This window comes from Gossypium hirsutum, chromosome A04, assembly GCF_007990345.1.
Source record: "Gossypium hirsutum isolate 1008001.06 chromosome A04, Gossypium_hirsutum_v2.1, whole genome shotgun sequence".
NCBI classification, from domain to species: Eukaryota; Viridiplantae; Streptophyta; class Magnoliopsida; order Malvales; family Malvaceae; genus Gossypium; species Gossypium hirsutum.
In genome coordinates, this window is record NC_053427.1 from 22,770,423 (window position 1) to 22,783,469 (window position 13,047).

Below are 13,047 nucleotides of genomic sequence, written 5' to 3' on the forward strand. Positions count from 1 at the left end.
TATGATTTTAAGATGACAGTGACGCAGTTAGCCAGCTTGCCTGGAAAATTTAAAATGGATTGTGCAAAGAAGTGATTTAAGTCTGCAAACCCCTCATGTCCGACTCCGGCGACGGACTCGGGTACGGGGTGTTACAGAAAACCCATCCAGAGCCCAAGTCAGCTCAAGCCTATTGGGCCTAAGCCCTATTCAGATAACAGTGGGTACTAAGCTGAAGCCCTTTTCAAAATACAATAAACTGGGCCTTAGCCCCTTTTCAGATAACAGTATGGCCCATAGGCCCATTCCAGAACAGAATAGACATATTCATGTATGCAAACCCAACCCAGCCTACAATCAACCGCTACACTCCACCCGTACCAGCCCTACACTCCATGTGGGGAATAGCTCAACCATCCAGCCCTACACTCTACAGTTGCAGCATTGCTGCTCAGATATCAGTAAGTTGAGGCAAAGCCTCCAGTACATGGTCAAGCCACTTTCAGTACTTCCTTCATCAATAACCCAGTCCCATGCATCAGATAATAATAACATGGCATGCAGTAAATAGTAACAGTCAAACATGCATTCAGGTCAACCTTATCAGATAATAATAACATGGCATGCAGTAAATAGTAATAGTCAAACATGCATTCAGGTCAACCTTAACCCTAGGGGTATATCAGTAATTTTGCTCATAGGGGTAAATATGTAAATTTTCCACCTATAAAGGTATTTCAGTAATTTATCAGTTTTAAGGGTTCTCATGAATGTTACGGTCCTTACTAGCCCATTTTTCATCGCAATAATTTATTTATCTCAATTTCACAAATTTAGCCATTAGGCCCTAAAACCCCTAATGGGCCTTACAGTGTCCATTAGCAATTTAAGCCCATTTAACTCAAGTTTTATGACCAGTTTACCGGTTTAAGCAGTTTCGATTCTACAGTCTAACAGAACATACTTATTGCCTATTTTTTATATTATATATTTTTATTATTATTATTTTTTATTTATTAACCAGTATGAGCCCGTAAGCCCATTGGGCCCAATTTTAGCCTATCGAGGCCCAATTACCGAAGTGCACGAAATTTCACACACGACTAACTTACCACTTTGCAATTTTAGATCTAATGATTTCTCAACGTCTTGTGAGCACTCGCACACTCACAAGCCCACGAAATGCTAGATTTTCGCCATTTCGGCTTTTGTCGATTTGAACTATGAGAGGGCGTTCGATACACACCTGTTTCGCGATGACTGCTACTGAGATCCCTTACGATGTCCTACAATTGATTACCACAATTCTTAGTTTGCAACCCACAACAACCAATCGTAATATTCAGCAACCCATATTTGAACCATGCCCCTACAGCCTTTAGAATCTTACCTTTTTGCCGAAAACTGATGACTAGCTCTAAGTCTAGTTGTTCCAAAGATCCAAGCCTTCAATCAAACTTCTAGAAGACACTAATCACCAAAATAAATTGTCGGTTAAAGACCCTTAAAGCCCTATGCCCAAATAGACAGCCTCCCTAGATTTTAGGGACTTCGACTTTTCTATATTGTAAAATAAGACTAGATCTAATGTGATGAACACTTACCACTTATTCCTCTTTGATTTCTACGCAGATCTAATGCAGATCTATCCTCTAAATGATAGTAGAACTTGAATCCAGGAGATCTGAAGTTTCAGCTATAAGTCCCTAAATCTATGGTATTTCGGCTTTTTAAGTGATGAAGAAGATGACGATTTGCCGACAGATACTAAGGGTTTAGAGAAGATGAAAGTTGATCAAAGAGAACAAAAATAATTGAAGGACTTTGTCTTAGAGAAATCGGCACAAGAAGTGAGTTTTCGAGATTTCGGCTTTTATGGCAATCGGCTATGGAAGTTTTGTGGAGGATGGGATTTACAGAGGAGGTGAGTAAGGTGATGAGAAGGTTTTGGCTAGAATAAAAAGTAAAAAGGAAGAAAGAAAATGGAAGAAAAAGAGAGGAAGAAGAACTCGGCACCAAGGAGAAGAAATTTGCGTTTTCGGCTTTTGTGAGAACTCAGAAAGGATGAATGGCAGTGAAAGCTTTCATGTGGCTAACCCTAATTCTCCAAGACAGAAAAAGAAAAGAACCTAACCCTAATATCAACTAAAACAATCGGCCCAACCTCCCTAAGGCCCTTGCCAAAATTCACTTAAGTGATCACATGCCCGGCACATGCCTAAAATTAAAAAGTAACAATATGCCTATCTTGCAACTTGAACCCTGGACCTTTAATTCCTTCCCAGACGCCATTTTTTTAGGAACTTAGTAGCCCCACCTTGCCACTTTACCAAGGCCTTATTTGTGTCGTAATTTACGAAGTTCTTCTTAAAAGCTCACTTAGCCAAGTCTCCTATTCACTTAAAATCCAACCTTGATATTTTACCGTGTTTAACTTAGGCTTGGGCCTTCTAAAGGCCCACTAACACATTTAAACACAGTTCCAATATTCAGAACACCAAAACAACAATAATTTTATAAATATATCTAATAATAAAAATTTCAAATATTAATAATACAGTAAGTAATAATAATTTTCATAAAATTTTTCAAACATACATACAGTAATATTTTTCTAATAATAATAATTTTATCTCAAAATACTAATTAAAATTTTATAAAAATTTAAAATATCCGTAATAATAAATACAATAAAAATTTTCTAGTAGTAATTTAATTCAAAATTTTTTTCTTAAACAATAATATTTAAAACTTCTTAATTATTCAGGTTTTCTTCTATCCGAATCCCAGACTCAAAGCCCAACTCTTCTAGGCCCCAAATTTAGGGTGTTACAGGTATCTTGATGTTAGCTCAGAAATATGTGAGAAAGAGTTGTGAAGCTTACTTTTCTTATGTGCTTGATTCTAAAGTGACTGAAAAGAAAATTGAATCAGTACCAGTTGTGTATGAGTATCCGGATGTGTCACCTTACTGGGTTTGCCACCGATCCGAGAGGTAGAGTTTAGTATTGAGTTAGTGCCTGGGATGACTCTGATATCGATATTTTCGTATAGAATGACATCAATCAAAATAAAAGAATTGAAAGCTCTGTTGACCGAAGCTCCAGTGCTAGTTTAGCCAGAATCGGTTAAAGAAATTGTTATCTATAGTGATGCATCTTTGAATCGTTTGGGTTGTATTTTGATGTAGGAAAGCAAAGTCATAGCTTATGCCTCGAGACATTTAAAACCGTACAAAAAGAACTATTTAACATACGATCTGGATTTGGTAACTATCGTGTTTGCATTGATAATATGGCATCACTATCTGTAATAGTCCAGTTTTGACCCTAGTCGGAATAGTGGTTTCGAGACCACAAATCCGAGTCTAAAAAATATTTTAATATTATTTTATGTGTCCATGATGAATGAATTTGCATCTATGAAATTTCTGTGATTTAATTTGTCTGTTTCTGTGCTCGATTATACAAAAAGGATTTAATCGCATAAAAGGTGAAATTAGTATGCTGCATGTTTAAAGGATGTATTTGAAATGGCTTTGGACTAATGGGTCCTTATGTGGTTAATTGACCATGTAATGTATTAAATGACCTTGTTGGACTTTAGTAAATGGTTTATTAATGTTTAAATGCAAGGGTATTTTAGTAAATGGTTTAATAAATGTAATTATAATAAAATAAAGCATGAAATGGTTTTGCATGTTCATCATTTTTGGCCGAATATTATCATGGAAATAGGGTTTGAATGCTCAAAATAATTCGGCACTTTGAGGAAGCAATTGTAAGTCCATTTTAACCTAGTTTTTAGTAAATTTTACGTTTCTATGATCATTGCTTCGTGTTATCATTGCTTCGTGTTCTTTAAAGCCCATGTCTGAATTTATGTTTCTGTTAAAGATTTCATGAGATGCCATTGTTGATATATGAGTTTTGAAATGTTTTTGGATGAATTATGAAGGCTTGGTAGATGGGTTATAAGTTTTGTCTTTGAATTTTGATGTAATAGAGTCATTTGGACTCATTTGTGAAAATGGGGTTTTGAAGGACTAAATTATGAATTAATTATGTTATTTGGGCATGTATGGAAGCTATGTATATTTGGCCAAGCTATAGTCTTGGTGAATTTTGCATATTTGTGATTTTGTGAAAAATGGACTAAATTGTCAAAGTGTGAAAATGTAAGGGCTAAAATGTATAGTGCCCTAAATATGTGTATATGGATTAAATTGAATGAAATGAATGATTAAATGGTTGAATTTGTATTGTATTAGATCGAGAACAAAGAAAATCAAACTTAGATCGAGGAAAGTCTAAAATAGTCAAATAGTCGACTCGTTTCGTACAAAATCCGTCTGAGGTAAGTCAAATTACAATTACCTGTTAATTTTAATAAATTCTACACATATAAACTATAATCTATATTGGATGGCCTTGAGTGTCTGATGATTATCTTTGGAGTAAAGTATGATAATATGATAATATTTGAAAAGCTCTGTATTTTCCTAAGTAAAGTTGACATTTGTCTGAGACATCCTATAAGACCATGTCTAGGACACAGGCCTCGATTTAGATTTACGTATAAGACCATGTCTAGGACATCGGCATCGTATCTGATTTTGTTTAAGACTCTGTCTGAGACAGAGTCATCGACATTGAGTTACATGTAAGACCACGTCCGGGACGTCGGCATTGTACTTGTTTATGAGCATTTGTATCATTTCTGACGCGTCTGATGATTGAGTACGAAATCTGAGATTAAGTATATGAAATGTATAACCTATGCAGGTACGTTTGTATCGTACTAAATTTCTGAATATGAAAAACTCTGTCTTTGTGAAATATGTATAGAATTGGAATTGAAGCATGACATATATGCAAACAAATGTGCATGGTTAAGTATGAAATATTCTATGAAATGGTTATGAATCTTTATGGTTGAATTGTATTTGGCTTACTAAGCTCTTTGTAGCTTACTCTATGTGTTTACTGTCTGTTTTACAGTTATCGTAGCTACTAAAGGCTCGGGGATAATCGAGGATCGTCACCACACTATCGATCTCATTTTGGTACTTCTGAAAGTGTACATATTTTAAAGTATGGCATGTATAGGCTAGAAGGTCTTTGTATATAAGTTTTGATGTGTATATATTATGCCATAGGAGTTGGCTAGCAAATGAAATGTTGTATATAGTTTTGGTATTTGGTTGATTGTGCCAAATGATGTATGGTTGTAGTGTTTTATGAGCTAATTTGTTTTTGTTATAATGAAGCATGTTTTGAGCATGGAATTGGTTGGAAATTTTGGTATGAATGTTGTATATTATTGTTTGTAGGATTGGACCCAAAATGGGGTGGCAAATTTGGCTTAAACCAAGCCTACTTGGTGCCACACAGTCAGGGGACACGGGCATGCCTTGTGGCCGTGTAAGAAAAAAAGTATTCTCCTAAGAACCACATGGTCTTGACACACGGGCGTGTCATATGGGTGTGGCCTAAAGTCACTATCTAGCTAATTATCACACGGCCATAGTGCACAGGCGTGCCTATTGGTCGTGTGAAAAAGTCCGTATAGGACCTATTTTTGGCAGGACTAGTTCACATAGGCGTGTCTAGTGCCTGTGTGTTACACACGGCCTAGTTGCACGGGCATGTGACTTTAACAGTTTGAAAGAATTGGTTGAGTTCTGAAAGTCCTAAATTCATTCATTTTAGTTCTGACCTTGCTTAAATGTATGTTTTAGGTCTCATTAATAAATGAATTGTTGATGAATGCCTCTAAATTAATGATATTTAATATATGTTATTCTGTATTGGTCTGAAATGTTCTGTCTATTTGGTAATGCCTCGTAACCCTAATCCAATGTCGGTTACGGGTTAGGGGTGTTACACTATCTATTTGGTAAGAAATGTCATGTTTATTCCGATCACAAAAGCTTGCAATATTTGATGACTCAGAAAGATCTAAATCTGAGACAGCGATGATGATTAGAGTTGCTAAAAGATTATGAGCTTGTGATTGACTACCATCTGAGAGAGGCTAATGTTGTTATGGATGCTTTGAGCTGAAAATCTCTGTTTGCTCTGCGTGCAATGAACGCGCATATAGCTATGTCTGATGATGGTTCGATAATAGCTGAGTTAAAAGTAAGACCTTTATTTATTCAATAGTTTTGAGAGCCTCAGAAAGTCGATAATAATTTTTTAGCAAAGCGAGTTCAATGTGATCTGAATGCTGATTCAGAATTCCAATTTTATACTAAGAGTTTTCTGAGATTCAAAAAATTGAATATGTGTTCCAAGAAATTCAAACTTGATTCAGATGATTTTGAATGGAACTCATAGCAGTTGATTATCTATTCACCCGAGTTGTATGAAAATGTATAATGATATGGAACAGCATTATTGGTGGTCTGGGATGAAAAGAGACATTTCTGACTTTGTTTCGAAATGGTTGATTTATCAGCAAGATAAACTTCAACAATAGGTGCCATCCAGTTTGTTATAATCTATTATGATTCCCGAGTAAAAATGGGATAGTGTGACAATGGATTTTGTATCAGTTTACCCTCGTCACCGAGCAAGAATGATACTGTAAGAGAATGTTATCCAAGCCTATTCTTCGGTAAGATTATTGGGGACGAAAATCCCTAAGGAGGAGAGTTGTAACTACCCGATTTAGACCCTATTTGAAACAGTGGTTTCAGGATCACGAATCCAAGTCAAAAAAATATTTTAAAATTATTTTCTGTGTTTATTATGTGTTAATTTTTTGTGTTTTAATTTTACTGTTTGGATGTCGATTTAATAAAAAGGGCTTAATCGCATATAGTGAAAAGTTAATAGTTAAATATGAAACTGCTTAATTGAACTTGTCTTATTAATATGAAGCACTTATAATGCAATTGGGCCATAACTAAATGAGTTGGACGGTTAAAGGCATGGTTTATGATGGTTGATTATTTTATAACCAAGGTTAAATAAGTAAAATGATAATAATGTTATATAATATAAATCATAAATTAATAAGAGCCATGCATGTTCATCTTTTGGTAGCCGAAATTAGCTAAAGGAAAATAAAAAAAGAAAAGAAAGCTATATTCGACCATTGTTTAGCTTAATCAAGGTAAGTAACTAGCTCAGTTTTTTTATAATTTTTACGTTTTAAAGATCATTGCAGTTAATGTAAAAAGCCCAGGCTAGAATTTCTAATTTTTTTGAATATTTTGAGTTATGCCATTGATGAATAATTAAGTTTTGTGATGTTAGTTGATGAATTATGAAAGATATGCTTTGGATTAATATGTTTTGTATTGGAATTTTTGATGAATTAGAGTAATTAGGGCTAAATTGTAAAAATAATAAATTGAGGGACTAAAATGTGAAATAAATGAAATGTATGGAATTGTATGATCATGGGTAACATTCGGCCTAAGTAGGATATGTGCAAATTTTGCATGTTTTGTGTTTTGTGCAATTTGGACTAAATTGTAAAAAGTGTGAAATGTCAAGGGCAAAATGGTAATTTGCCCATTTATGTGTTTTTGGATTAAATTGAAAGAAATTATGTTTGAATGAGTTTAATTTTAATATGTTTAGATCAAGAACCAAAGAAATCGAATTTGGATCGGGGGAAAACCAAAGTTGTCTAATAATTGTTCTATTCTGATTATCGTTGTCCCAGGTAAGTTTATAAGCAAATAGATGTTGTAAATTTTAAATAAATACGAGTTATATATATGCTGAAATGAATTATGTGAAAGTATATATGTGGTAGTCGAATGTGTATTGCTTGGGAGCTATGTTTACGAATTCGATTAGACCGAGATATGACATCCGAAAGCCCTATACAGACCGTAGGAATAGCTAGGATACATATGCCATGAAATAGGATTTTCGATATGTGATTACGTGTAAGACCATGTCTAGGACATTGGCATCGGTATGTGATTACATGTAAGACTAGTCTAGGACATTGGCATCGATATGTGATTACGTGTAAGACCACGTCTAGGACGTTGGCATCGGTATGTGATTACATGTAAGACCACGTCTAGTACGTTGGCATCGATATGTGATTACATGTAAGACCATGTCTGGGACGTTGGCATCGATATGTGATTATGTGTAAGACCACGTCTGGGATGTTAGCATTGATATGTGATTACGTGTAAGACCAAGTCTGGGACATTGGCATCAATATGTGATTACGTGTAAGACCATGTCTGAGACGTTGGCATCAATATGTGATTTCGATATGTGTGTGCGAGTAACACCATATTGAATACGTTGGCACCGATATGTGATTCCGATATGTATGTGTGAGTAAGACCACGTTTAATATGTCGGCATCGATATGTGATTCTGATATGCGTGTGTGAGTAAGACCACGTTTAATACATTGGCATTGATATGTGATTCCGATATGTGTGAGTGAGAAAGACCACACTTAATACGTTGGCATCGATATGTAATTCTCATATGTGTTTACGAGTAAGACCCTATTTGGGACGTTGGCATTGTACGATATGTGCGATTATCTGAGTATCCTATTTAATTCTGAATGATTCAACGGGCAATGCTAAGTAAACACCAAATGCGAAATCAAATTTAAAAGGTACAGGTATGTGTTAGCTAATGTATTGAAATTAAGGTAAGTTTTGGTATTTGAAGTGATGATATGAATCATGTTATAAAGTTGGTTATATGTATATTGAATGCAAATCTATATTCAGCAAAATGATATAAGTATGTGATATTAAAGTGTGAAACATGTGTATACATATATGAAAGTGTGTATATATTCGTCTATATGATGATATTATGACCTTGGAAATGAATGGTAACTTTGATAATAGGTATATTTGTATTTCAGCCAAGTTAAAGTTGATATATGAATGTATATGTTGTATATGAATTTGCAAGTTTGAGATTAAATGTGATTATGATAACATGAATTAGTTTGGTTAAATTGAGTTGATTATGTCATTGAGATGCTTTTTTGCTTATGACTTACTAAGTTGTGATAGCTTACTGTGTGTGTATGTTTGCTTTTGTTTTATAAATTTTGAAGACTAGTTACGGGCTCGGGGATCGTCAGCGAAGTCTATCACACTATCGTCTATTTATCGGTATTCTTAAAAGCTAAATTTCGAACCTATGGCATGTATAGGCTATACTACTTTTCGGATATGTTTGAAGTGTTGTATATAATATGCCATGCGAAAATGGCTAATTTGATATATAAGTATTTGCTATCATGATCATGGTTCTTGTGTGTGCTAAGTTTGGTTTGTATGCTATGCTCAAATTATGATTTTATTTGGTTTGGTTGAATCGACTATGATATATATATAAGTATGAATTATGCTTGATATATTACCTATTGTTTAATGATCCAGCTATGTCTTGTATTTGATAGTAATGATTTAATTTGGTTGATGAGTGTATCCAGTTAAATGTTGAATTTAGGTAATGAAATTATTGATTTGATGATTCAGTAATGTTATGTATATATATATGTGAAACATGTTTTATTTAGTTTTTCCATGTATTTTGGTAACAAAGTGATTCGGTTATGGAATGTGATAAAAGTGAGTTCAATATGCTTTAATTAAGTGAAGAAATGAATATGAATTATGTTAGTAAGTTAATCATGATTCGGCACTTGCATATATATATATATAGGCATATGATTTATTGGTTTGATATACACATATTATTTGAGTAATATGTTTGTCTAACGAATTGGTTGAAATAAAATAATGGATGGTTTGGTTGTGGTTAGGGTCATTAATGAGTATGAGAAAATATGTATTTAGCTATGTATTTGGTTATGTGGTGTACGAATAGGTCATAGATGTAAATGACTTAGTAATTCGAGAATAGATTAATTAAGAAATTAATGTTCATTCATAAATGGCTATGATTAATATTCAATTTTATACATTTCGACTATGTTTATATTTATATGTTTTATTGATTTGTTTGTTTTTGATTTGAGAGTTTGGTTAAATTATGTATATATATAAACTTGTGAAGTGCTTGACATGTAATGTAGATTATGGTTGATGTATGGAATTTATTCTATACAATGTTACATGCGTGTGATATGGTTGAGTAAAATGAAAGTGGACATTGAATAAGCATATGTATTTTGAAGTTTATATTCGGCTAAGGCATTGGAAAATGACCAAATGAATAGTAATTCAAGTTATAACGAATCATGATTGTTTTTATGCAAATTAGGTAAGCTAATTTTTAAGTTTACGTTATTAATCAAATGGTTCCTACTAATATGTACCATGCGCATAATGTTATAAATTTTGAAATTATGCTTGAGATATTTGTGAGATTTATTAATACAGTATTTGTTGTATGTTTAATAGTTATGAATTAACAATTGTTACTATATGTTTCAAAGCATGGTTACACATTATATTCATATGACTGTTTTTGAATATGATAGGGTTCGAGTATGAAATAAGATGTTTGTTTAATGTTAATGTTTCGTAAAATTTTACTATGTGTTTTATAAATTATTATGTATGCATTCGTAATGACCTAAGATTTTATGTAATCGTTTAGAAGTTGTGTCTGGTCCAGTAATGCCTCATAACCCTATTCTGGCGACGAATACGGGCTATGGGTGTTACAACTTATTACTTGATAATGACTGTGTACACTTGCACAAACCTAGGTTTTACAAGTTTTTGGCGCCGTTGCCGTGGATTGTTAACTGTTTCCATAGTATTTTTTTAAAATTATTTACTTCCAATTTGGTTTATTTTTAACATTACTAACTTATTATTTTAAAATTTTGTGATTTTATTTTCAGGTGTTTATGAGCATAGATCGGATTATCGATTTACTCCCTTTAGACCCTGAAATTGAGCGAACTTTCAGACAAATAAGATGTGAATGAACAGCTTAAAGACAAGTCGAGATGGACCTTGGAAATCAAAATCAAGACCAAGGTAATGAAGCCGATCGTGTACAAAATCCTATCCTTATTGCCGATGATAGGGATCAGTGCATCAGGAAATATGCTATGCCACTTTTCAGTGAGTTAAATCTAGGAATTAGAAGGCCAGATATTGAGGCAACCTAATTTGAATTGAAACCAGTGATGTTTCAAATGCTTCAAACAGTGGGCCAATTCAATGGTATGCTCACGGAAGATCCGCATCTCCACCTTCGATTGTTTATGGAGATGAGTGATTCATTCAAGATAGCCTGTGTGACTAAAGACGCACTAAGGTTGAAGTTGTTTCTGAACTAGTTGCAATATCAAGCACGAGAATGGGTCAATTCATTGCCACTAAGTTCCATATCTACATGGAAAGAATTAGCAGAGAGATTTTTGGTTAAGTATTTCTCGCCTAGAAAAAAATGCTATGTTGAGGAACGAGATCACAACATTCCAACAATTGGACGACGTGTTTTTGTATGAGGCTTGGGAGCGATTTAAGGAGTTACTTTGTAAGTGTCCTCATCATGGGATTCCTCATTGTATCCAGTTGGGGACATTCTATTATGGTCTCAATGCATAAACAAGATTGATGGTAGATGCTTCTGTGAATGGTACAATTTTGTCTAAGTCTTATAATGAGCCTTATGAGATCATCGAGAGGATCATGAGTAATAACTATCAATGGCCAACAAATAGAATAGCTTCAGGAAGACGTCTAGCTGGAGTTCATGAAGTTGACGCCCTCACTTTGTTATCAACTCAGGTATTGTCTATTTCCTCTATGTTAAAACAGTTTACAAATAATAGTGCTAGTCATTTTGTAGCTCAGCCACCAAGTCTGTTTGAATTAGTTTCTTGTGTGTATTGTGGGGAAGGTCATTCTTTTGAGAATTGTCCATCAAATCCCAAGTCAGTGTACTATTTGAGAAACCAACATCAAAAAAGGAGTAGACAATAACCCCAGTCCAACTTCTACAATCCTTCATGGCGTAATCATCCTAACTTTTCTTGGAGCAACCAAGGAAATGGACCGAACAACAACCTATTACAGTATAAACCCAACCAATCTCAAGGGTTTAATCAGCAAGCTCCAAAACCACCTCAAGCTGAGGCATCAAATAGTTTGGAGAACTTGTTAAAAGCATACATGGCAAAGAACGATGGTTTGATTGAAAGCCAAGCAGCATCATTAAAAGGTTTGGAAAACCAAATGGGTCAGTTAGCTATAGAGCTTCATAATAGACCGCAAGGAAACTTGCCGAGTGCTACTGAGAATCTAAGAAATTTGAGTAAAAAACATATCAAGGCAATGGCTATGCAAAGTGGTAAAATTCTGGAACCCTGATTAATTGATGTCGAAGATAAGCCCGTTGCAAAGAATCAACCAGCTGTTGAAACCAAAAGTTAGTAAATTCAGATACTTTAACATCTTCTTTGGATATAGATTTACCTACTTAGAAGAGTTATCTGGTTCCACCAAAAGTTCCATCACCTCTATATCCGCAAAAATTGTAGCAACACAAGCAAAAACAGGAGGTGCAATTCAAGAAGTTTTTCGATGTTTTGAAGCAGTTACACATCAATATTCCGTTGGTGGAGGCTTTAGAACAAATGTCAAATTATGTGAAGTTTATGAAGGATATACTGTCCAAGAAGAAATGACTGAGTGAGTATGAGACTGTTGCCTTGGCAAAGGAGTGGAGTGTGTTCTTAGAGAACAAACTGCCACCAAAACTGAAAGACCCAAGAAGCTTTACTATACCCTGTAACATTGGTGAATCTTACTGTGCTAAAGCTTTGTGTGACTTAAGAGTGAGTATCAACTTGATGGCTAAGTCTATTTTCAAGATGCTAGGGATAGGTGAAGTAAGACCTACAATTGTGATACTTCAGCTAGCGGATTGATCTTTAGCATATCCCGAAGGAAAGATCGATGATGTTTTGGTAAGAGTCGATAAATTTATTTTTCCTGTTGATTTCATTGTCTTAGATTTTGAAGTAGATAAGGAAGTGTCGGTCATCCTTGGCAGACCTTTCTTAGCCACGGGAAGAATGTCAATTGATGTGCAGAAAGGTGAACTCACCATGCGAGTTAAAAAA

At 34.4% G+C, this 13,047-nt stretch overlaps 1 non-coding gene across 1 annotated transcript; it reads right to left on the reverse strand.

The window, feature by feature from the left end:
• Nucleotides 1-11,371: 11,371 nt before the first annotated feature.
• On the reverse strand, nucleotides 11,372-11,478 carry LOC121228517 (small nucleolar RNA R71). The gene has a single exon (XR_005926093.1). It is a non-coding gene; the product is annotated as a small nucleolar RNA R71 (small nucleolar RNA).
• Between the last annotated feature and the right edge of the window lie 1,569 nt (nucleotides 11,479-13,047).